We start from the raw sequence: 24,512 nt of genomic DNA on the forward strand, positions 1-24,512 counted from the left end.
TGGGGAAAAGACAAACGTAGTGTGTGTGCGCGTGCATGCTAAGTTGCTTCAGCAGTGTCTGACTCTTTGCGACGCTATGGACTGTAGCCCACCAGCCTCTTCTGTTCATGGGATTCTCCAGGCAAGAAAACTGGAATGGGTTGCCATGCCCTTCTCCAGTGGATCTTCCCAACCCAGGGATCAAACCCGTATCTCTTATGTCTCCTGCATTGGCAGGCAGGTTCTGTACCACTAGTGCCACCTGGGAAGCCCAAACGTACTGTATGGGTCCAAGTGGCTCAAATGGTAAAGCATCTGCCTGCAATGCGGGAGACCTGGGTTCGATCCCTGGGTCACGAAGATCCTCTGGAGAAGGAAATGGCAACCCACTCCAGTATTCTTACCTGGAAAATTTCATGGACGGAGGAGGAGCCTGGTGGGCTACAGTTCATGGGGTTGCAAAGAGTCAGACACGACTGAGCGGACTTCACTTTCAGGACTGTAGTCCTGTAGGGGTGTTCAAACCACTGAGTTGCTCTTCCAGGAGTTAACCTTCTGGTTTTGCTTCACCTCAGTGTAATTAGGATCAACAAGTATGAATGGATCTGGCTCCAAACAGGAAAGCTGAAACCAGACCAAGAGTCCCAGGGAGGAGCAGGGACTGACGAGACCAATGGGCAGAGGGGGAGGCCGGATCACAGCACAGAGGTCAGCAGCCCCCCTGCCTCCTGATCTGGGGCAGGAGGCCCACGGGCTGCTTTCCCGCCCAGGGTGCCTGCGGAGGACAGGTGGATCACGTACGTGTCCAAGAGCTGAAGCCTTCAGGAAGGGACTCCGGTGTGAGCTGGGGCCCTACGTGGGGAGAACTTGCCAGCCTCCCCACTCGGCCCCCCGCAGGAGAGACTCTCAGGCCCTTGCCCAGCCTAGGGGAGATCCTCCCCAGTGCAGCCCACACTGGGCTGCATGTCAAGCCCGTGCTGCTCCCACGGGGGCGGGAGAGGTCAGGGAGGAGCCCCAGGAGGCTGGGCGGCAGTTGTGGGATACGCGTCCTATTCCTGGAGGTGCAGGCAGTGCCTGGGGTGAGCCCCGTCCCCTCCCTAAGCTCTTAAGTCATAGCCAGTGAGGGGGGACGAGATCATAAGCAGGCAGAGCCCTGCCTTCCTGATGGGCCTCCCTGCTGAGGACTGGCTCTGGTCTAACAAGCTGCCCCTCACAGCATGTCTACCCCCCAACAAAGCCCTCTCTCTGAGAAAGGATGGTGGGATGCCCCAGGCCAGACACCATCAGCGCCAGGCCTGGACCTTGGGAGGAGGCCCACCCATGCCTACACTTCCAGCTCCTCCTCTCTGGGTACCCTGCTGGGCCGTCCCCAGCCCACTGCCCACGTGGGACAGAGGTTGGGCAAAGGAGGCCACGGGTCTGGTCTCAGAGGCCCTTCTCGTCCATCTAGGAGGCCTGTGTGTAGAACAAGGAGCTTCTTCTTTCCCCACTGGGTTGCAGCAATAGTCTTTCAAGCCGTCATCCAACCTCCCACTCCATCGTCTGTCCTGAGCACATCATCTCCTGCTGAAAACCCTTGAGCTCACATGCAGGAACCTGACCACCAAATCTCGAGAGGTGAGGCCTGCATCCTGGCTCTAGCACATCCGTGCCGTAGAACCCCGGACAAGGCACTGATCATGTCTGATCCATTTACTTCAGGGATAATAACAGCACTTGTTTCACAGAATGGTTGTGAAACAACAGGAGGAAAATGTACCTGGTGTGACATCAGCATCAAAGACACAGGAGGTGCTGGGAATTCCCTGGAGGTCCTGTGGTCCTGCTTCCACTGACGAGGGAGGGCCTGGTTCAAGCACTGGTCATTGGGGAACTAAGATCCCACAGTTGGTGCAGCAAGGCCAAGCCAAAGAAACCAAAAAAACACGAGAGGTGCTTCCCTCTTTCTACCTTCCATGCTAAATGGCCAGCCTGGGGTCTCCTCGTGGGGTCCTATGATTTCCATCCCTGCCATCTGATGCCCCCTTTGACCTCTCTACGTTTCTATGAAGACCATCTCCATCACTCCTGGGCACTTACTGCATGACTAGCCACTTTGACGAGGGTCAGCCTGTCTAGGGGGCTTCCCTTGTGGTTCAGCTGGTAAAGAATCTGCCTGCAATGTGGGAGACCTGGGTTCGATCCCTGGGTTGGGAAGATCCTCTGGAAAAGGGAACGGCAACCCACTCCAGTATTCTGGCTTGGAGAATTCCATGAACTGTATAGTCCGTGGGGGCACAAAGAGTCGGACACGACTGAGCCTGTCTAGGGCCACCTATGTCAGTCTAGCACCATTTGACGCCTCACACTGGTTTTCATATTTAGATCTGGTCACCTGAAGAGGAGTCTCAAGTCTTGCTATGTATGTCTTGTCTGCTTTCTGGTGGCTGAGATGGTAAAGAATCTGCCCACAATGCAGGAGACCTGGGTTTGATCCGTGGGTCTGGAAGATACCCTGGAGAAGGGCATGGCAACCCACTCCAGTATTTTTGCCTAGAGAATCCCATGGACAGAGGAGCCTGGCAGCTACAGTCCATGGGGTAGCAGAGTTGGACACCACTGAGTCATTAATACTTTTCTCCCCACACTGCTATTGGTCAGACCCTGCGGAGCATTATCACCTAAATGTTTCAGACACAGTTCATTCATCTATTCGTTGCCCGTTCAGCACACACGGTTGTGTGCCAGGCGGATCCAGACATCTCCCCCCATGCAGTCCGAGTGTCGCTGTGGCTGGGGGGTGGTGGGGCGGGCACCCGGCGTCTCCAGCCTGCACTCTGGGGCTGACCTGGGCTGCATTTCACGGCGCGGCCAGCAGGGGACAGCATGGCCCCGTGGCAGGGCTGTGTGAGCTCAGCCCAGGGCAGGGCACGCGGCAGGGCAGGGCTGGAGCTCCAGCGGGAGCCCCCACCCACACGGCCTCAGGTCAAAGGAACTGAATATGCGGGGACCCCCCTAATCAGGAGCTGTACTCGTGCCCCTATTTCCTGCAGGGCCCCTCCCCCCCTCCCCACCTTAAGGAGGAGACCCCAAAGAGAAGGGACAACAGGGTGGGTGTGAAGTCCGGAGCCCCAGCAGCGACAACAGCCCTCAGCCCCTGCTTCTCCGGTCACCTCACTACTTGTCCTCCCTGGGCCCCGGTACCGTCCCACACGTCAGCTGGGTTGGTGAGAGAAAGACAAGTGCTGCTGTTTACCTTGAGAAGAGAGTCTGGGGACGCCTTGGTCACGGGGGGCCTGACCTTGGATGAGGCCCTTGGTGCCTGAGGGGGCTCCCACCCCTGGGTGTCTCCGTGCCTCCCTCAGGACGGGGGACAGGGGTTCAGGGGCAGCCTGTGGGACTCTCTCCAACACAGTTCAGAGAGGCAGAGCATTCCTCCCAGGAAAACATCAGTGTCCCCTGGGAGGGGGGTACACAGACCCCTAGTGTCTAGGACAGCTTCAGGGGCCACTTTCCCAAAACCTGTCCTTATCCCTGCAGGTGGGAGGGAGGGGAGAGAGGAAATGCAAGCGTGTGGACGTGAGAAAGTAGAGCGGGGGCCCGGAGCCTGAGCCGGTAGAGCCCTGGCGGCGGGGGGCTGGAGGGTGCAGCACAGATGGTGGGGGTCCCTTGTGCAGTAGGGGAACAGGAGGCTGAGGGAAAGGTCAGCAGTCAGATTCTAGTGAGTTCAGATTCACAGTCAGCAACGGGGCTGGGCACCCGGAAGGGGAGGGCGCTGGCCAGCCCTGGGGGCTCTCATCTGGGCCAGCAAAGGGGCCCCTCTCTCAGGGCTCCCCTGGGCCCGTCGCGGGTCAGTTCCTGGACAGGCCTGCAGGTGGCGCCCAACATCTTCCTCCCACAGGACCCAGGACGTGGCAGGAGCCGCTTAGAACCCAGGAACTTCTGGGCAGGAGAGAGCCTTGTTTATAAACTGCAGCCCTGCAAACCGAGGCCCAGGGGTCTCTGGGCTCCAGTAAGTGTGTGTTCCCTTGTCCAAGGCCAGCTCTGGGCTGAGGGCTTTGCTCGGGCAGGAACGGGCTGGTTAGAAGAAGCTCCCACCGCTGACCTGTCACCCTTGACCCTGATTTTCTCCTGCCTTTGAGGGGCAAGAGCTGCAGGCCCAGGCCCGAAGCCAGAGCTCAGATGGGGCTCCAAGCTGCCCTGGGTGGTTAGGACGTGCTCTGAGAGCAAACTGCACACACAGGGGTCTGATACCCAAGTGGGGATGGAGCTGGGCACGCTCCCTGGTCGGGGTCTCTGCCCTGATGGTAACCCCGCCCCTGTCCCAGCCTGACACAGGTGTGAGATCACTCCCCTCTGCAGGGGAGGCAGTGTGTGTGTGTGTGTGTGTGTGTGTGTGTGTGTGTGTGTGTGTGTTGGATGTCAGCTTCTGCCTGACAACTGCCCTATATAGGGCTCAGGAAAGGCCACCAGCCGGGAGCACCTTCCAGACAGCAGGCCACATGGTCAGAGCTGGGCATCAGGCCTGGCATCAGCTAAGCATCTATCTGGAGCCCGTTGCCACCACGGCCCCCATCACCTGGAGGGCCAGGGCGGGCTCTGCTGTGACAAAACACATGGATGGCTCACTGGGGTCATGCCAGGATGCAAGCTCAGCAGCACTTAGTCCACAGAACCCCACCCACCTGTGCTCTGGGCCTCTGGATGCCAGAGGGGAAGGCTTCTCAGCCCAGGGAGGAGGGAGCAAGCCTAGAGGTGTCACAGTCACCTGCTACAGCAGATGGCAGGGAAAGACCACAAGCAACCTACACACAAGGACATACCCTCCTCATGCAGCAAAGATGCCTTGTCTAGTATGATGTTTGCCGAAGTATGTTAATGTTAAAGGAAAGGTATAAACATGTATGAAATACTAAGGTCTAATTTTATGTGAATTTTTTTTTTTTTTTTAATTATAGGATATTCTGCACGTGGACAGCCCAAGGGAACAGAAGGGGGAAAGTTAGTGGTATCAGCTCAGGAGCTTGTCTTGAGTCCCAGCCCTGCCACTCAGAAGCAGTGTGATTTCAGAAACATTTCTTAACCTCTCTGAACCTCAACTTACTTACCTGAAAAAATGGGCATGTAATAACCTGGTCTTAAATATTACATTATCATCATGCATATTACAGCAGTGACTAGCCTGGGTGCCCCGAACCTAGGATGCAGGCTGAACAGAGCAAGATCCTAGAGGCTTCCCACCCTGATGCCAGAGCCTCAGTCCACAGCCTTCATCTCTTAGCAACCGGCCCCCCTACTTCTGGCCACTCCCAGCTGTTTCTGTCTTCACATCCAGAGAGACGCTTTCCTTCTCGAAGGCAAATCTGGTCATGCCCCTCTCTCACATGAAGCCCTTCAGTGGTGACCACTGTCCTGGGACAGTTCCACCTCTTGGTAAAATGAGGTTTCTCCTTGTCTGGTGCCAGCATGGCCTCCCCCTCTCATTGTCCCCCACCCCTCACACTCCAGCTCATTCTTGGGCCTCTTTCTTGCTTCTGTCCCTTTGCACTGCTGTTCCCTGAGCCTGGAATCCGAGACCTTTCTCCTCGAATCTCTTTTTCACTGATGTCCCTTCCTCTGGGGAGGCAGCATGAGATGCCCACCTGGCTGCTGTGTGCTTCTCGGGCGCCCAGACCTGTCCCATCACAGCACTCAGCCCGCACGGTCATCACCCCTTTGATCACAGGCTGTGTCTCCCCTCTCTACCCCGTGTCGCCTACCCTGAGCCCAGTGTGAGTCCTAGCACAGTGTAGATGCTCAATAAACCTTTGCATGATGGATCCCCAGGAAGGGGCACAGTCAGGAGTCAAGAGGGCCATGCCCCTGCCACAATGCCCCCTTTCTTCATGGGTACACAGCCCTCACACATATATTTCTGATCCCCTAACTCAGCATTAAAAACCTAAGATTACAGCACCCAGTCCCATCACTTCATGGCAAAGAGAAAGGGAAAAAGTAAAAGAGTGACAGATTTTATTTTCTTGGGCTCCAAAATCACTACCATGGATGGTGACTGCAGCCATGAAATTAAAAGGACGCTTGCTCCTTAGAAGGAAAGCTATGACAAACCTAGATAGCATATTAAAGAGTAGAGATAGCACTTTGCTGACAAAGATTTGTATATTCAAAGCTATGGCTTTTCCAGTAGTCATGTATGGATGTGAGAGTTGGACCACAAAGAAAGCTGAGCATTGAAGAATTGATGTTTTTGAACTGTGGTGCTAGAAAAGACTCTTGAGAGTCTCTTGGACTGCAAGAAGATCAAACCAGTTAATCCTAAAGGAAAAAAACCATGAATATTTAAAGGAATGACTGACACTGAAGCTGAAGCCCCAATACTTTGGCCACCTGATGCGAATAGCCAACTCACTGGAAAGACCCTGATGCTGGGAAACAGTGAAGGCCAAAGGAAAAGAGGATGAGATGGTTAGACAGCATTACTGACTCAACAGACATGAATTTGAGCAAACTCCAGGAGACAGTGGAGGACAGAGGAGCCTGGTGAGCTATAGTCCATGGGTTGCAAAAAGTCAGACATTACTAAGCGACTGAACAACAACAAAGAAAAGAGCTCTACTGACATCATTCCCCTACAGCCCTCCCCTGCTGTTTTCCCACCCCTCAAGTATATAGAGCACCAGTCTCCACTTAAGAGGAAGCTAAGCTTGTCATTTCAACCAACCAGAGTAAGGTGTCTCCCATATACAGCCATTCATTTGTTCACTGCCTCACCCTCCAAAATTTCTTTGGATTGCTGCCATGGAGGGAGAAAGGGAAGAGATATCTGTTAAGCACCTGTGACAGTGGACAGACCACAGGCCTAGCAAATCCTCCTGCAGCCTGGGAGATGCTCTCACCCCTTTCTGATGCGTGGCGAAGCTTAAGGTACAAAAACAAGAGGTGATCAGGCCTAGGTCCCACAGCTCTGTAACCAGCAGCTGGGATTCACTGCCTGTCTGTGTGACCTGGAGGCCCTGCTGCCTCCGCTGTGTCCTGGGCACTGCTCAGGAAGCCTCAGCCTGCCCTCTAGGAGCCCCCAACCTCGCGAGGGTGGGGGTGGGATACGCTCACAAATCTAAGATCAATCTCAAGCAATGGCCAAGAGGTGGGAAACACTTTACATGAAAAGGATGAAAGAGTCAAGCCACGGAGGAGAGCAAAGAAAGCATCAGGCATGTCTGGAAAATAAGGGATCGAGGGAGGAGGGCTAAGAGGTGAGGGCGGGGCCTGGGGAGCCGGACTCCAGGATGGGGGCACAGGGGGGATCTGGGGGAGACGCTGGATGAGGACGGTCAGGGAGGAGCACATGTGGCCTCCGGGGCGCAGGGAGCCGAGGCCCGGCGCAGTTAGGAGGAAGCGGAGGGGCTGAGGCTTGCAGGCAGCAGCAGAGGCAGAGGAGGAGAGGGCAGGCCCGCATTCAGAGCTGCACGCAGGTGAGGCCCCGGGAGTGAGCTGGTCATGGGCGCAGAGGGCGGAGGGGTTGGGGGCGCAGAGCGGGGCGAGGAGGTCTGAGGGGCTGAGAGCCGGGAGCAAGGTGCAGATGGGCAGGTGTCTGCCGTGCAGGCCTTATGCTGGGGAGGAAGAGGAGGGAGAGAAGAGAGCCCCGGACTTGGCAAGGAGCAGCCTGCGGCCATGGCCGTGAGGCTGGGGACGTAGTCTCAGAAAACCAAAGACCGAAGGGCGAGGGAGGTCACGTGCGGACTCCTCTCAGCACATGTGTGGGTGAGACAGCCAAGAGTTAGTTTGCAGAGATGTTGTGAAGGGCCTGTATAATATTTTCCAATTGTTGTTTTAAGTTTCCAAAAGATGGGAGGACCCGGGCAGAGACCCTGTGTGAGGAGCACTGGATAACCTTGGAGCTTTGCCCTAGGCGCTGTCCCTAAAATTGTCGTTTCAAGGTCACTGGGCACAGGAGAGAAAAGTAGGGTCCATACCCATCCGGGTCATCAGAGAGTAAAGTGACAGTCACTAAGACGTGTCCGACTCTTTGTGACCCCATGGACTGCAGCCCACCAGGCTCCTCTGTCTATGGGCTTCTCCAGGCAAGAATACTGGAGTGGGCTGCCCCCTGAAAAGGGACAAGGGACAGGGCACCCTCCGTGGGCTGACCCAGGGTGGGGGTCGCTGGCCTCTGCACCGTGGCGAAGGCAGCTGTGGTCCAGACTGAGGTCAGAGTGGGGCTGGCCACACTGGGCCACTCTGTGCTCCCACAGAACTCCCAGAGATGTCGGCTGAGGCTGGCACTGGCAGCGGGGGTCTCAGCCTGGGCACTGTGCCGACCTGCAGGCAGGGCCCTGGCCCCCGCACTCCTCTGCACCCACCCGAGGAACCGTGCCTGGCGAGAGTGGCTGCGCCTCCTAGGATGTTCCGTTTCCAGATACATTTTCACCAGGCTAACTAGGTGAGGAACTCAGCCCACCCCTTCCCTACCCAGAACACTTAGAAAGCGGCTTTGGAAATGACTGGGGAGCCGGGCAGCCAGGGCACAGTGGCGTGGCCGCTGCCCAAACCTGAAAATGCATCCATTTTCAAAGCTCGAGACCAACTCAGGGCAACGAGCACAGCCTCTTCTTCGCTTCTGCCCTGAGCCACCAAGGCCCGTGTCGCAGACACTGCGGGAGCCTCATGCAGATGGAAATCGGGCCGCTTACAGAGAATCGTTTCAATTAGCTCTTGGTGAAAACTGCTAACTTGGAAATTGGATAAGAATTGCTTCCAGCCAGTTTTCAATTCGTTTCTTCTGAAGACTATACATTTTCTCCACTTGGGCACATCCTCTCTGCGGGGCTGAGAGCCCCTGGGCTTCGCGTGGGGTATGGAGGCGGCCGCTGGGCCTCTCGCAAGAGCTGTGCGCCGGAGCATGGCCCCTTCTCTGAGGTTGAGCAGTGCTGGAGGGGGTCCGGGGGCTCTCCCTGCAGCCCCTAAGCGAGTGCAGTGAGGCAGAAAACGCAAGGGCCTGGCCCGGGTGAGGTGGAGAGTCAGTGGCTAAAGAACACAACAGTGGGAGCTGCTAGGGATGGATGGGAGGGTGGTGGTGCGGGGGACTCGTACCCCAGAGAGCTGGAAAGGGGAGGCCTGGAGAGAGGGAGCCGCAGGCAGAATTGCCTGGGTGGTGGGGGGGAGCAGTGCTCGCAGATCGCACCAGGGGAAAACTCAGCTGATTGACAGGTGGGCGCCCACCCACAGCCAGTCCAGCTCCCCGCTGCAGGCCTCTGAGTGGAGGGTGCTTCGGCCGTGGCCCGGGCCTCTCGCTGACCCCTCTCCTCCTGGGCTCGCTGCAACCTGCTGAGCATTTTGGACATTCCCATGAAACCACAGGGAAATGAATGGGGCCGGGTTCACAGGCATGGAAAACCCCAGAGGAGAAGGCCTCTGGAGCCAGACATAACAGGCCCTGCGGGTGAGGCCGGAGCCAGGTTTCCTCTTCGGGGGAGGCTGGATCCCCTCCAGGGCCTTCCTATAGGTTCGGCAGGCGGGGCCCAGCTGCAGCAAGGAGGCACGTTTCAGCCGCTTGTTTTTTCTAGCTCTGAGGGAAGTCTCCAGAGGCTAGGAGTTAAGCGCGGCCCTCGAGCCTTGAGCCTCGGGTCCTGCCAAAAGGGAGGCCCAGTGGCTGCGGTAGGGAGCGGGGAGGGGACTTGCCCGGAGCTGGGCTGACAGGCAGAAAGCCCTTTGTCAGCGCAAAGAAGCAAGAGAAGCCTTGCTCCCTTCTCCGGGCTCAGGGCTCAGCTCTGGGGGGCACCAGCAGGCCTGTCCCTGGGCTGCACTGCGGCCGAAAACTGCCCCAAAGCAGAACCAGGAGGCAGTGTGTGCTGTGCCACCTCGAAGGGCTAGTAATTAGGGCTTGCTTGCTCTGCCTTTGGATGACACACCTCATCTTCCTCCACTTGCAATGGCTATCCAACTAGAATTAGAGTTGCTGACCAGAGGAGAAAGGGCCGGGCCACACAGAAGCCCAGCCATCTCTGGGGGCCACCAAGGTGCCCCTTGCAATGGCTTATCTGCCTGGCTTGGATCCCCTGGTTGGGGCCCCTTTAATGCCCCAGCCCAACAGAGGGGGCTGCTTGGGCAGCCTTAGATAACGGACAGAGCTTGGACAAGTGCAGTGGGAGCCCGGCTGGGTCATCACTGACCCTGGGAGGGCTCAACTGTGATTTAGAAATTAAGCTTTCGGTACAGAAATACACGAGAGATAGGGTGTTCTGGAACATTCAGGTCTTTTTCTCACACACATACACTATAAAAGGCAGCTAGATGATAGGACAAGACGCATGTCCCTGGGGACTCAAGCTCCTTTGCTTTTCAAGTTAAGAGCGTGCTGTGCTCACTTCCCACAGTCAGCTCCCCTTGGGCAGGGCCAACACCCCAGCCAATGACCACTAAAGGCTACAAGGAAATAAGAACAACTGCTGGACTCAGGCTGGACACATGATTTCATCAGATCCTCACAACACCTTGCTTGGGAAGGGGGGTGTCAGCCCCAGTCTGCACAGAGGGAAACAGAGTGTCTGAAAGGCTAAGCATGGTGACCATGTAAACTGTTGTTGTTTCATCACTAAGTCATGTCCAACTCTTTGTGACCCCATGGACTGCAGCACGCCAGGCTTCTCTGTCCTTCACCATCTCCCAGAGTTTGCTCAAACTCATGTTCATTGTGTTGATGACGCCATCCAACCATCTCATCCTCTGTCGTCCCCTTCTCCTCCTGCCTTCAATCTTTCCCAGCATCAGGGTCTTTTCCAATGAGTCAGCTCTTCACATCAGGTGGCCAAAGTACTAGAGTTTAAGTCCTTCTAATGAATCTTCAGGGTTGATTTCCTTCAGCAGTGACTGGTTTGACCTCCTTGCAGTCTAAGGGACTCTCAAGAGTCTTTTCCAGCATCGCAATTCGAAAGCATCAGTTCTCCAGTGCTCAGCCTTCTTTATGGTCCAACTCTCATATCTGTACATGACTACTTGAAAAATCATAGCTTTGACTAGATGGACCTTTGTTGGCAAAGTGATTTTTTTTACCATGTAGACTACAGAGTCAGGGTGTGGCAGGACCGTGGTCAGGACACTGAGCCTTTTGATTCTGGACTGTTCCCAGCCCCAACTTGATGAGAGGGGATGCCAGGCCTACCTGATGCAACTGGGGGGGAAGGGTAATGTGTCCAGGTGAAAAGGATTTTCTGGAACGGCAGATTGTGAATTCGAGTCTTTTGGTAAGTAGTGGCTCCTCTGCCATAAAGAGGGAACCTACGTTTCCACCTTCTCCCCCGACCTGGCCCCAAGACATCAGCTCCGCTGCCAGCAAGCCCTGTGGGATTCTGCATTTCTACAGGGTGACCAGCATTCCTGTGTATGTTGGGGGCGGGGCGGGGTGGGGCTCTCAAGGGCACACAGGTGATTGGGGTTTGCAGTGCTGGGGGGCGGTGTAGGGTGCAGTGAGCTCCCCATAGGCTGCTGCTCTGCCCAGCTGCAGCAGCAGCAGGAGGAGGGGTGGGGCCTGAGCCCTGACACAGTGACCTCCCGTGGGCACCAGTGCTGAGGCCGCTGGGATGAGACGGACAGGTGGAAGGCACAGGAGGGACGCACACTGGCAGGCAGGTCTGGTATAAAACCACCCGGGGAGACTGTTTGGGCAGGATGGGCCGGGGTTCCGGTCCCTGCAAAGGCCCCCGTGGGGTTCCTCATAACCCTGACGTGCCCTTTTTGGCTTTGTTTGTGAACAAGGCCCAAGAGTGAACTACAGTTTTAGCCACGCAGGTGGGCAGGATCACCTTCTTTGAAGACAGCATTTCTTGTCAAATCTTTTGGGAAAACATTAGTCCTTCTTTCTCACCCTGAACCCAAGGCAGACTTGTAGAGCCAGGGCCACTAGTCTTCAATGCTGGGGCAGGGGTGGGGCTGCGGGCCCAGCGAGGGTCTCCATGCTCTTCAGCCTCTGCCCAGTCTGGCCCAGATAGCGACCAAGGGCTGTGTTGTCAGATGCCTCCTTGATGCTGCCACTCAGCTCCTAGCTGACACAAATCCTACTCTCTCCCTCTGCGGGCTTCTGCTCCCCCGGGTCTCCACTCACCTGCACCATTACTGTGCAGGGCCCCCTCCTGCCATTCACACCTGTCCCACTCTGGCCTCATTCTTGCCGGCTCAGCCAGCTTCATTTGCCTCGAGTCCCAGGGCCTGGAACAGTGTCGGGCACACAGTAGGTACTCATTAAGTATGTTTTTTATCTGCAGTTTTTTGCTTTGCCTATGCAAGACCAATCTCTTACATTTCTATGGTGCGTCACAATATTTGATCACCACCTCCTGTACAATGTTACAAACCTCCCTCCATAGTTCCTCAGGTAGTTTTTTCAGATCTAAGCCCTTGAATCTATTTGTCACTTCCACTGTATCGTAAGGGATTTGATTTAGGTCATATCTGAATGGTCTAGTAGTTCATTCAACATACAAAAAACTAAGATCATGGCATCTGGTTCCATCACTTCATGGCAAGTAAATGGGAAAACAATGGAAATAGTGACAGACTATTTTCTTAAGCTCCAAAATCACTGCAGATGGTGACTGCAGACTTGAAATTAAAAGACGCTTGTTCCTTGGAAGAAAAGCTATGACAAACCTAGACAGCATGTTAAAAAGCAGAAACATTACTTTACTGACAAAGGTCATCTAGTCAAATCTATGGTTTTTCCAGTAGTCATGTATGGATGTGAGAGTTGGACTATAAAGAAAGCTGAACACCAAAGAATTGATGCTTTTGAACTGTGGTTTTGGAGAAGACCCGAGAGTGCCTTGGACAGCAAGGATATCAAACCAGTCAATCCTAGAGGAAATCAACCCTGAATATTCATTGGAAGGACTGATGTTGAAGCTGAAGCTCCAATACTTTGGAAATCTGATGAGAAAAGGTGACTCATTAGAAAAGACCCTGATGCTGGGAAAGACTGAAGGCAGGAGGAGAAGGGGACAACAGAGGATGAGATGGTTGGATGGCATCACCGACTCAATGGACATGAGTTTGAGCAAGCTCTGGGAGTTGGCAATGGACAGGGAAGCCTGGCATGCTGCAGTCCATGGGGTCGCAAAGAGTAGGATAGGACTGAGCGACTGAACTGAACTGAACTTACATTGTCTGCATGTGTGATAGCCACGTGACACTCACTACACCTGAGGGACAGGGAAAGAGAGGGGATTCTGAGATCTCCATTTCACAGGAGAGGGGACAGGCTGGAGGTGCAGCTGCTGTCCACCCCGCTGTGGGGTGCGGGCCTGGCCTGAGTCTTGCAGGGGTGAGCAGAGATGCCTCTGGGCATTTCCACTGCCGGGCCTTGGAGTTTCACAGCGAGTCTTAGACCCTTCATTGTTCCCAAGAGCAAGGGAGGCTCGAGAGGTCACATGATCCCCACTCCCTGTGCTCACAGACCAAGGACACCAGGTGCCCCGCCCACTGCTTTTCCTCAGGTGGCCCCGCGTTGCTGCCTTAAGCTTTCTAAGGACGGGGCAGCCGGGTTTCCTGAGCAGTGCCTGACCCGGACTCTGCTGACAGTGTAGGGTGAGCATAGGGCCTGCCCCGAGGCCGCGGGGGCCCCGGGGGCACCCAGGGTGGTATGCTGCATCACTACTACTGTTGTCCTTCCTCTGTCAAGGGCACCTCTGGCCGTCAGCAAGGGTCGCAGCATCTGTGGAGCCATGGTCATTCATCTCCACCTGACTCACCAGCAACCTCAGAGGGACAGAACATCTCCCCAAGGCTCCCGGACCCCGTGTCAGAGGCCGGCCATGCTGGGCCAGCAAACACGCAAACCTGCCTCGGGGCCCGGCTGGGCTGAGACATTTCTGTAACCTTGGAGGTCTTATCTATAGCCCATGCTTTACCTCTGCCTGTCTCCTGCTCAGCGGGCCGAAGAGGACAGGAATAGGATGTCCCCCCACGCCACACCTCCCCACATGAACACTTCCCCTCATCTGCCTCTGGGGCTCCGGCCCCCTGGTGCTGCCTCTGGGATGAACACAGTGCTGAGCACATTTGCTTCTACTGCTCTAGTTCTCCTATCACTGGCTAAAGACTTGAAGGTTCTGCCTCTTTCATCTGTGGTCCTCTTTTTGGCAAATACTACTCCTGTTCCTCTTGTGGAAACGTGATGGCCCAGTGGGTCAGAACGCCATGGAGAGTTGTCCGTGGGGCTGTGGCCATCTCGACCCTTAGACAGTCTGGTCTGGAAGCCTGCCCTGGGAGCCACTGAGACACCTCACACAAGCCTTTCTAAGCCTGCCCCAAGAGGGTGTTTCCTCACTGAACTCTGAGCTGGGCAAAGAATTCAGGTACTTTTTTGTTTCCCCTGGGGAGTTCCATACTGTCAGAACTGACCCGCCCCTGACTCTGTAAAGGGCCCTCAGAGGGACTGAGCTGAGGGCGTGCTGGCTTCTAGCTTCAAAGGCTGCAGCTCCCTTGGCCCCTGCACTTCTCACTGACCTGCGGCTGGCCTCAGCCCAGCTCCCCCAGCAGCCAGGAGGAAACTGGCACTCTCTTTGGGCTTCCTCTTGGGTGGTGCGCACTCACACTTCTTAGGAGCCCACCCTTGGGTTTCCAGGCTGCTCCCTCCGCCTACCATACCCTAGCCCACCTCCACACATCATGGTTGAGTTTTCAAGGCTCAGTTCAGGCATCACCCTTCTCAGCCCATGGTCCTCTCAGCTGATTCTAGCCCCAGAACTCATCACTTGATTGAGGCTGTCTCTTCTGAGGCCAAATTTCCTGTCTGGGGACCAGGTCTTGCCCATCTCTGTGTCTCAGGGCCAAGGGGGCACACAAAGGCGCTGTTCAACCTGGCTTAGACCAAGAACCACAAAGTCAAATGCCTGTCTGGGGAATGAACCAGGTACCTCTGAGACAGGATCTGCTTGGTACTCCAGGGAAAAGAGGGAAGGAAGCCTGCTTTTGGGGAGAGGGAGTGGAAGCAGGAACCCCCTCAGGAGAAGGGCCTAAGAGTAGGGTTCCTATAGCTTCCCTCAGTTTTTCCCGGCTGGCAGGCAGGCACGGGAACAAAACAGAAACTATGTCAGATTCTGCTGGCCTTATGGTACCTGCTGAATCTGCTTTAATGAAATTCTTCCTTGCCTGTGGAGAGTCATCACTTAGATCCAACACAGGGTGTCAGTGCAGCTGGTGCTCATTTGCTGGTCACCTGATAAATGGACACTCTTGTCCAGAGCAGACCACCTCACTCTAAATATGAAACCTAATGGATTAAAAAAAAAAAAAAATCTCTCTCCTCTTGGGCTGTTTCTGTTGAACTAACACTTGTCTTATCTCCTACTGGGATGCGGTGTGTTGAGTCTGGCAGAGCTCTTTATTAATTATGTGACTCTTCAAATATTGACCCATAGTTTCATGAACTGGGTTCAGAGTGGTTAAGTGGATTTGTTCCCATCCAGGGTCTCTGGGCTTCCCCAACATCATCATGTCCCCACCTAGAGACACACACACAGACACACACAGACATGGGCTCTGTACACTGGTGGGGGTGGTGAGTAAGAAGTCTGCTGCTTTTCACTGCCCACTTTACCCTACCCTTCCCTCTGGGCTGAGGGAAGCTCTCAGATACAGGCTGTATGAAGACTTCGGTCCTTTTCAGGGAGTATCCTCAACTCCATCTTAGAGCTAAGGCCTGAACAACCTGGATTAGGCCTTTCATTCCTCCAGGTGAGCTGGATTGATGGTGTCTAGGCCAGTGGATGTCAAAGTCAGCCTGGAGCCCGTGGTTCTGCTTTCTTGAACTACCACTCTGCAGGCCAAGTCTATCTTTTAGGACAGCCCAGGATGCAGAGAGAGTCCTGCTTTTCCAGGACCTAGTGATGCTCTAAAAGAGGCCTCTAGGGACCTGGGAAGCTGACCAGATTTCTGCGTCCACAATGGCCTCTGGGAGCTTCTCACAGGTGGCTCAGGCCAGGCCTGGGCAGCCGTCAGGACTGGGAGGACCAGCCCATTCCATCCAGGCCTCCTTCAGGGTGAGAACTGTTCCTGCAGGCAGAGGCCACAGCACCCAGGGCTCTCTGGCCTCAGCCCAGCTTCCCCCACAGCCGCCCAGTGCTCCCTTTCCACAGCCACTGTGGAGAGGGACCGCGCTCCCTGCCCCGTGGTGTCTGTGCCAGTCCACTGTCCGGCAAATCCTTGGGAAACTCAAGTTCGGTTCCTCCAATGTCACATTTGGGTGTTGCAGAATCACTGCCCACTGGTCATTTGCAGCATCACAAAGGCTTGGCTGCTGACTTCACCACGACATCCTTATAGGCAGCACATAGCTCAGGGAAGTGTCCACTGCTGACCTCACACAGAGCCTGGGCGCTCACCTCCACCATGGCCTTTGTTACCACCTGTGAATGTTGTCTTCCATGTGGGTCTGCCTCAGTGGACTGTGTGCTTTGGGGAAGCATGGTAGCTGGCACTAGCAGGGGCCCAATAGTTTGCTAGACAAAGGAAAGGTGTCTAGATCTTATCCAGGAAACACCCAGCAAACGCTCTGCCCACAAAGGTACATGGGCAGACCTCCTTCTCCCCTTGCTGAGGAATTTCCAGGGGTCACTTTCTAAGTCTGGCAGTGGGAAATGATCCATCCGGCATGTAACATGATTCTGAATGTATAACGGCTTCTTGAAGAATCCTGTGGTCCCCTGGCACGAGCTCAGTCTTTTCGGGGCTCTGACCAGCACTGACCTCAGCCCTCTGGGGGGCCTGGTCTGGCCTGGATGGGAAGGACACATAGGAAGGCAGGCTTCTCCGTGGATGGGCAGCTTCGCTTTGGAACAAAGCATAGAGGGCAGCAGCAACCTCCTAGTGCTCTTGCTTGTTAAAGTCAAGTGGGAAGGTGGGGGGTCCACCACACATGGCCTGCGTAGCCTGACAGCTAACCTTCCTCACCTCCACTTCCCACACCATGGGGAGATGGTAAAGGCCTTATCTCAGGGTCCAGCAAGTTAGGTGTTCCGTAAATTATAGTAATTATTATATATGAAAACCTTAAGGTGACAAGAGTCTGGTGTCGTTAGAATACTGAAGAATGCAAAAACACACAACATGAAGGGGGAAGGAACAAATGCAGCCTGCTCCCTGGAAACATGCATTCAGCACTTGCTGGGCATCTGCGGGCTCCAGGCGTTGTGTGGGCGGCTGCGACAGAGAGACTGTCCTGGACCTTGGGCCCAGGGAGTCAGGAGACAGACACATACTCACTCCCCTACACCCCCGTCCCATGCCCCTGTGAGAATTTTCTTAGTCACGAACTGGCTCTTTGCTTTGGCTTTTATTTACTGAGTTCCCACCAGGAGAGTTCCCAGCACTTTGGGCAACGGATCCCTCAAAGGATCTTAGGAAGGTGGTTTCACACTCATTCCTCCACACTCTACCCTCAAAACCGCCTCCATTCTGTTACAAGGAGGTCAAGGGCCACGAAGCCTCAGGTGGAACCTGCCTCACAGGGCACAGAGCAAAGTGCTGGTGTTTCTGAGGCAAATGATTACACAGAAACGTACGAGTCAGGTTTGATGAATCTAACAGTTGGAAAATACAACAGGAGAAAAGCCTAAAGGGGAAAAGGGTTCCTTCAGCTTCAAGAGCAGAACACTGATGGTTTCCTAGAATATTTAGGACACAAAAAGATGGCGACCAGCTAACTGGTCTTTCATTTGCACTAAAGACTAACGAGAAGAAACAGACGGAATTGAAACTGGAGGGCTGTTAGAGCTAAGGAAGAATTTCCCAACATGACAAATGCATTAAACAATCTAATTCCAGTTGATTTAAAAAGTACAATGCCAACTCACTGATCTAAAACTCAACCACATACACAATTCTGAGTATCTGATACATGGGGCAGAAGCAAGAAACAGCTAACAGACAAAGCCTGTGGTGGCCAACACAGGTGCTGGAGCCAGGCCTCAAGTGTGACTCTAGGCAAGTCCTCCCTCAGTTCCTCACTCAGACCCTTTCCTCTTCTCCATCAACAATTATGACTACCAGACCTGGCTTCCCAGCTAATTCCATTCTCCCACTGGGCCTCATGCTCACAACCAGGCTGAGAGGGTGCTGTTGGTTTCATCTGAACAGTGGTGGGGAAGTGACAAGGGTACAGGACTGTCAAGGTGGACACAAACACAGCTGGGGCAGGGCCTCAATAAAGTCAAATGAAAGCACAAGGCCCCGTGGGCGTACTTAGCGTAGAGGCAAAGACTCGTGGCACAGCAGAGCCCAAGGAAAGTGCTTTGGTATCATATACACAGTGTGAAGAATCCTAAATTACTAAAAGGGATACATGATGTCCAACTGACACTGGTAAAGCAAACAACAGATCTATAAATTAAAATGAGAGCAATTCCTTCTGGAAGGTTCCAGGGAGTTCAAACATGAAGGTGTCTAGAGAAGGATCGTGGCTGGCCCACCACTGAGTGAGACACCCAGTGAGAGGCATGGGGTGAGGAAGTCGGGGGGAGAGCCTGGCTCCCGGGACCTGGAGAGCAGTGCCGCTGCCTTTGTGGGCTCTGCTTCTGAGCGTCCCCACAGCCTGTCAGGTCCAGGGTGATGACAGGGAGGTCCTCAACCTCAGGAAACGTTCTCTGCCATGCCGACCTGGAGCCTGCAGTCCCCCGCATGTCCCTGGGTCATGGGGTCACATAGGGCTAGCCCGGGCAGCTTGCGGTCAGCAGAGTGCTGTGTGTCCTGCATCTCAGCCAAGCCTTTGCTGGGCTGGGTTTTCAGAGCAGTGGCATAAGTTGGCCATGTGCTTTTTGCCTCAGTGGGCATGGGCTGGGCACTTGGTCTGGTCACTCGTGAGGCCCTTGCCCACCTGGGTGCCCACCACTGGAGAAGTATGCTCAGAGGGGAGAGTGAAAGTGAAAGTTGCTCAGTCATGTCCAATTCTTTGCGAACCCATGGACTATATTCCATGGAATTCTCCAGGCTAGAATACTGGAGTGGGTAGCCTTTCCCTTCTCCAGGGGATCTTCCCAACTCAGGAATTGAACTGGGGCCTCTTGCATTGCAGGTGGATTCTTTACCAACTGAGCTATCAGGGAAGCCTAGAGGGGAGAGTAAACGTGTTCAATTCCTCTCCAATAAACACAGTGATTTATATCTCAGTGATTTACATCCACTGATGGCCTTTTTCATCAAGCACAGTAACTCCCTCAGGCTCTGGAGGCTTCCTGCCCAACCACCAAGGAAAAGCCACAATGGCCTGGGGGGAGAGCTGGGTATGTGGCAGTGAGGACAGATCAGAAATACTTCCCCACAGAAAGCACAGCCAAAACTGGAGAGAGCCAAGCACATTCTGGTTACCTGCCAGGCAGCTGCAGGAGGTGACAGCCACGGGCACCTTCCTTCAGGCTCAGAGCCAGCGCGCAGTCCTGTGGCCCGTTTCTTGTCTGGGCTACCCTCCCTCAGAGTACTGCAGGCCCTGTGGCCTGGGCCTGGGCTCCGGCTTCCAGTTCCCTGAGAGGGGGTGTTTACTGCAGGGCATTCGCTACTTAAGTACCTGAAGATGCCCTAGAGGCTGGTGCAGCACACTGGCAGCACGTGCCAGAACGGAGTGGGCCTGCTCGTCAAGCAGGGGACGGGCCTGAATACCACCAGCTTCTAGAACTCCTTTAAGTCTTGGAAAGGGGCAGGCCTCCTTGGGTTTGAAAACTAACTGCCTGAGCCATCAACTTAAAAAGGTTAGCCTTGCGGGCAGCCAAAGAGCAGTCTTTCCTCTGGAATGGGAACCTGTGGATGGACAAACACCCCGAGAGGCAGAAGAGACATAGATTGTGCCAGAAATTCTCGGAAAAGGTATAAATATGGCAGATGGAGAAAGGTACAGAGAAAACAAAAATGCTGATTTCAGTCATGTCACCATATGCTCAAAAAGCATTTGGAAGAAAACAACTGAAGAGCTTCAAGTCACACTGGATGGATGGAGGCTCCTAGAATGGACAGAAGTGCAGCCTGTCACAGAAAGAAGAGGAAAGGGAACGGGGACGTTGTACAAAGGAAATCTAACAAGAAGGGGAAAAAAGCTGTTTGCTTAATGTAGCCCTGTGTAAAGTCAACCAAGGGAACTCTCTTATAAGGTCTTTGAGAGTTTCAAAGTACTTAGTTTCAAGAGTTCCTGGAGGCCTAGAATTCTGTCTTGGGTCATCCTTGGGTAGTTTTGGGGCTGCAGGAAGGGACATTCTCAGCCAGGTTGGGCCCTAGGAGCCCCTACTGGGCCATGGGAGCCCCTGCCTGCCCCAGGGCCTGTTTGGGTTTGGGTCTCTATTCTCCTTGCACTCTTCCTTCCTCTTCCCACATCTCAGCAAATAAAGATTCTGTGCATCTGCACAGGTCATAATCCTCAAACTGGGACAGCTGGTAGCTTAAAGATCCAAAGTTCTACCAGCAACCCAAGTAGCCTGACCCGAAGGAAAGCCCTCAGTCCTCACCGCCCACCTCCTTGGCATCAGACAAAAGGTCACACGGCAGCAGAGGCCAGGGAAGGCCTTGTACATGGCATGGTGGGTGGCTCAGCCAGGTGGCTGAGGAGGGCTGCAGGTGTGGCCCTTCAGGAGCACAGGCAGGTAGGGAGGGCTCCTTTCAGCCCAGTCTGCGTCCATGACAAGAGAAATGAGAGAAAGCGGGATGTGCAGATGACAGGGGTGGAGGAGATGCAGGAGAGGGAAAAGGAAGAGATGGCCTGTGAGGGAGTTTCACAACTCTTCTCTTGGAGACCTAGGACACGTGGTTATTTTCTGTGACTTTGAGGGCTACACATTCAATATTCTACCAGGAAGTCCCAGGGTAGGAAGAAGAGCATGACACCTTTGGGTCCGATACCACCTGATAGAATCCCTGCTCAGCTCTATCAGCCATGTAATCCTTCTGTACAACAGAGAGGGCAGAATGTTCTTCACAAGGTTAAAATAAGGGGTCACAGTCTCGTGATAAATACCGTCTGCCTACCTCCTAGCATACAGAGGATGAGATGGTTAGATAGCATCACCAACTCAATGGACATGAACTTGAGCAAACTCTGGGAGATAGTGGAGGACAAGGAGGCCTGGTGTGCGTAGTTCATGAAGTTCCAAAGGGTCGGACAAGACTTAGCAACTGAACAACAGCAGCATACAAACTGCCACCGCCACACTTCAAACTTAAAGTAGCCTTGAGCTGAAAGGTCATCTTGGGGAAAAGTAAAATCAAATGTATACCAAAGGGAATTTTAGTGTAAATTTTCATAATTTAAAAGTGAGTTTGTGATAAAAACTCTTTTCTCTGAGATCAGGAACGAGACACGGACACCTGCTATCATCACTTCTATTAAATGTGTATAACACCATAAAGCTATGGTCTGTTACTGGAAAGGAAAAAGACTGGGCACAGAGAAAACCAGAAAGAATCTATAAATGAATGGTTTGAATGGTTTGAATAAACAAATTTGGCAAGGTCACTGGATACAGGGTCAATAAAAATAAACTGTCTTTACATACATTAGCTACAAAAAGAAAAGGAAATTCATACATACCATTTTAAATAGTATCACAAATATTAAACACCTAGGAATAAATCTAATGAAAGAAAATGAAGAAGACTACTGTATAAAAGTTTATAAACCATTACTGAGGAAAATTAAAGAAGACCTAAATAAAGAGTGGGATATACCATGGAGAAGAAGAGAATCATAAAAGGGTTCACTTTTTTTTCAGATTGATTTATAGATCCAAAGCTATCTCAGTACAAATCTCAGCAAGTCTGTGTGCACATGTGTGGCAACTGACAATCTGATTCTATAATTCACATGGCAACAGAAAGGCCAAGAATAGCCTAGGTGCTCTTAACCAAGAAGGAACAAGGTAGAAAGTCTAACTCTACTGAATACTGAGACTTATAACAAAGGCACAATGATTAAGTAGTGGCACAGGAAGAGATCTGCAGATCAGTGGAACAGAACAGAGTGCAGACACAGACCCGTGTGAATAGGGACCCTCCATTTTGATGACGGTGACTCTGGAGAGCAGTGGGAATGCTGCTGAGTTGATTAGATGTCCATATGGAAAAAAAAGAAACTTGCTCTTCCATATTCAAAATTCAATTGTGAATAGATTATGGGTCTAAAATAGAAAAGGTAAAACAATAGAGCTTCTAGAAGAAAATATAAGAACATTTTGATGGTTAATTGCATGTGTCAACCAGACTGACCACGGAGAGCCAGATGAAACATTATTCTGAGTGTGTCTGTGAGGGTGTGTTTCTGGTTGTCTGTGAGCAGAATTAGGTAAAGTGGTTTGCCCTCTCCAGTGTGGGAGGCCTGAACAGAACAAAAGGGAGAAAAGGGAGTTTGTTCCTCTCCCTGCTCACCATCTCATCTCATCTTCTCCCGTCTGCAGACTGTGATTTACCACTGACATTCCTGGTTCTCAGGCCTTCAGACTCCACTAAATCCTACCACCAGCTTTTCTGGATCTCCAGCTTACAGAGAGCAGGTCATGGGACTTCTCGGGCTCCATAATCACATAAGCCAATCCCTCATAACAAATCTTCTTCTACATACATACAAATACAAATGCAAATATAAATATATATGTCCTACGGATTTTCTTAGAGAACTCTAACAACGTGTCTTCATGGTTTTTATAGTTTTCTTAAAAGGGATATAAGAAGAATTAACCATAAAGAAAAAAACTGATACACATAAGTACACTGAAATAAAGAATTTCTGTTCATTTAAACACCACCAAAGAGAGTGAAAAGGCAAGCTACCGAGAAAAAGAAGATATTAGCAACAAGGATAACTAACAAAGGACTCATACCCAGAATAGAGAGAAGGGTAAGTCAACAACAAAAAAGGAAAACCCAGAAGAGTAATGGGCACAAAATTTGAAAAGGTGCTCGACTGAATGGCCAATACATATATGAAATGTCATATGCTGCTGTGGGAGTGTTACAGTGGTATAACCACATGGGAAAATTGTTTGACAATATCCATTAAAGTGGGTATTTTCTCTGAGCTAGCAGTTTCACTCCCAGGTATATGCTCAAAAAAAATGTGTGCACCAAAAGACATGTATAAACATAATTATTTATACAAATTGGAACCAAATTGGAAGCAACCCAAATGCTAACTGAATTAATGCAGATTGGATCCATTACAATGTATTTATACAAAGGAAGTCTTACAGCCATGAAAATGAATGAACTAGAACCATATGCAGCAACAAAGATGAATTCTCACAAACACAAACTGAAAGAAGAAAGAGACAGAAGAGAAGATGCCAAATGATTCCATTCATATAGGTGGATGGTATCACTAACTCAATGGACGTGAACCTGAGCAAACTCCGAGAGAGGGTGGAGGACAAGGAGGCCTGGTGTGCTGCAGCCCATGGGGTAAGCAAAGAGTCGGACACGACTGAGAAACTGAGCAACAAAGTTCAAAACCGGCAAAACCCATCTACAGTGTTCGAAGGTATGATGGTGGATTCCTTTCTGGAGGAGAGAGGAATATGCAGGAAATGTCCTAGTTCTTGATCCGGGCGAAAGCTACGTGGTGTGTTTGTTTTTTAATAATCTATGAACCAGATGCACATGGCTTGTGCACTTTTCTCTGTGCATGTCAAAGTTCAAAAATGAGTTTATCTAAGAATCTATTTTCCAGTGTGTGGACTATGGAAGAAAATAGTGGAGCAGGTATTAAGCCACACTACGTGCTGAGACATGGCCCAGTGTACAGGCTGTGTCTGCACCTGGCCGCTGTCCAGTGCAATGTCCCCACCGCCGCTGGCTTCCACGCTTCCTCACTCTGGTCGCTTCTGCCCTTTAGAATGCCAACAGGAGCCGAGGGGCTGGGGGTTTCCATCAGGGGCTGAGCGCCCTGGTCCAGCCACACCAGGAAACCTCTGCTGAAGAATTCAGCGCTTCACAGCAAGGCCTTAGGCTCCAGCCCTCCCCCACTCTCCCGGGAGGCAGGAAAAGGATGCAGACTCAACACAGCTGAGCAAGAGGTGCCCTGCCCTGCCACCTGTGGGCTGCACTGCCTTGGTAGGAGAGCAGGTGACCGTAACCCAGAGGTAACATAAGCCACAGGGGAGGTGGCCTCGCTGACCCAGGCCTGGCTGCCCTCCCTGCCCGGGGGCCCACTCTATGTAGCTGTTCAGGCCCCACCCTGCTGTGTATCACGTGGCTGAGGCAGATTCCCAGGGAGGGAAGCCGGCCGGCTGGCTCTCCTCTGGTTTACAGCTTGACATGGGGCGGGGCACCTCTTTGGGGACTTGGCTTCCTTTTCTCTTAGGCAGGAGTATTCATACCCCCTTCCCTTCTAGAGGGAGGACTGAGGTCCAACGAAACACTGCACCTGGGCACCTGGGATATCATTCTTGCCCGGAGTGGGGTGGTGGGAGGGAAAGGAGCCCCCCACTCCTGCCCCAATCTCTGCGCGGTGTGACAGCGGAGAAGCACAGCCCTTGCCCATCACCATCTTTACTCCAGAGGCCTAGGCAGGAGTCGGGCCCGCACACACCACAGGC

The 24,512-nt window shown here is 53.0% G+C and overlaps 1 protein-coding gene across 3 annotated transcripts in view; it reads right to left on the reverse strand.

Moving 5' to 3' along the window:
* The window catches only part of DIS3L2 (DIS3 like 3'-5' exoribonuclease 2), a 364,225-nt gene that overhangs the window by 12,436 nt on the left and 327,277 nt on the right, over positions 1 to 24,512 (reverse strand). The gene's annotated exons all lie outside the window — the stretch shown is intronic.

Source organism: Muntiacus reevesi, chromosome 3, assembly GCF_963930625.1.
Source record: "Muntiacus reevesi chromosome 3, mMunRee1.1, whole genome shotgun sequence".
NCBI lineage: Eukaryota > Metazoa > Chordata > Mammalia > Artiodactyla > Cervidae > Muntiacus > Muntiacus reevesi.